At 33.9% G+C, this 1647-nt stretch overlaps 1 long non-coding RNA gene across 1 annotated transcript; it reads left to right on the top strand.

Moving 5' to 3' along the window:
- Positions 1–991: 991 nt before the first annotated feature.
- LOC108371818 (uncharacterized) lies at positions 992–1647 on the top strand. Its single transcript, XR_001848790.1, has 3 exons — positions 992–1144; positions 1306–1535; positions 1591–1647. It is a non-coding gene; the product is annotated as an uncharacterized LOC108371818 (long non-coding RNA).

Raw genomic sequence — 1647 nt, 5'->3', positions numbered from 1 at the left:
AGCGATGTTTAAAATTTTGTACCTTACGGATTGGTCAAATTCGAACCAAAAACTGCCTGTAAAAACTTACATAAACTCAAGCAGAAAAACTTTCTTGCATGAAATTGTTAAAATAAACATAATAATAATATAATATGTTTATCTTACCTCATTATTAACTGAAGATTGTGGAGACAAACGATTAACAAATTTGAGGAATTTGTTTTCGTATAATAATTTTATGCGCTGCTCTTAAATGATTTGTACTGCTGTACTGTCATTAAAATTCATTTCCCTACCACACTTTTCACATTTCACTTCAGTTTTATTGACACTTTTTTTTAAACACGACCAAACAGCACTTCACGCGCTTGTTATACTAGGTTCACATATAAGTAGATTATCTTCATTTTCGAGCTTAACTTCCTAATCTGTAATTAGAAAAAGAGATTAGCCATATAAAATTCCTCCCTTGTTAATCTGTAATTATAAAATAATCTCAGATTTAACCGATAACTTTTCGGTGTCCATCCTAGTTTTATCGATTGTTTTTGCGAAGAAGAGGAGAAATGGCAAATGTAAAAGTAAACAAAAATGGACGCTGGCAAGGAAAAGAGGGTTCTCAAGGTATTTTTTTAATAAAATGTTAAGTTAAAATATATCTATATTGCTCAATATAGCAGAAAAACGTGATCACGGTGGCACAGAGAAAAAAAAACTTTTCCTTGAGATGTGAGAATAACAAGCACAACAAATTTGACGGCTAATAATCTGAGATTTGCCTGTGTGAACGGGGCGATTAAAAAACGAGCTTTGATTGAGGTAATATTGATATGTGAACATAGTTTTAGAAGATCAGTTTTTGATGGCAAATAAATTAAAAAAAAGTCGAGAGTCGAAAGTGAAAAGTCGACTTCAGTCGACTTCCATAAACTGAAAGTCGATCACTAAAATTCCACTTTCAGGAGTAAAAAGTCGATTTTGGTCGAAAGTCGAAGTCGACTTTGCCATCCCTAAATCGGAGCACGGCTCTAAGTGAATCACTTTAGTTGAGAAAGAAATAAAAACACAAACGTATCCTTTGAGCAACGGTGACTTTCGAAGTGGTGATGATTTGAAATCGAACGGTCCTGCAAAATCAAGACCGGTGTTGAACGCTCTGGCGGTAGGGCTGCCATGATTTGTTAACGAGTATTTTGTTTGAAAATCGTGCATGTTTTACAATTTCGCACGCAGTTTTTGACCTTGGATTTAACAGCCGGGCTCCCATTTTCATTTACTTTTGCGTTTTGCGTTTTCGTAAAAATCGTACGTTTTTATTTTTAGGTGCTCTTGAATTCGCAACTTTTTGTTATCGATAAGTTCCATTCCTCACTTTGTTTCTGGTATAGCAAAACAGCTGTTTTAGCTATTTCAACAAGTTATAAATTAACAAAAATGCCTTTCATTTTTTCACTAGCGTGTTTTGAAGCAAAAAGATTAAAGAAAAAGACAGAATTGAGGAGACTAAAGCATTTAAGGGCAAGGTCAGATATTTGTACTATGCCAGACGAAAGGTGAGTTGTATCCAAAGCCATAAACTGAGCTATTTATTACACAGTTATTCTTTAGTTTCTTAAAGTCATTCCGGGTGGACAAAGACACGTTTAAAATTATTCTACAAAAGCT

Source organism: Rhagoletis zephyria, unplaced genomic scaffold, assembly GCF_001687245.7.
Source record: "Rhagoletis zephyria isolate East Lansing unplaced genomic scaffold, Rhagoletis_zephyria_1.1 Rzeph_scaffold_05232, whole genome shotgun sequence".
Lineage (NCBI taxonomy): Eukaryota > Metazoa > Arthropoda > Insecta > Diptera > Tephritidae > Rhagoletis > Rhagoletis zephyria.
The sequence above is the reverse complement of the archived record's forward strand: the minus strand, read 5'-3'. Positions and strand labels throughout refer to the sequence as shown.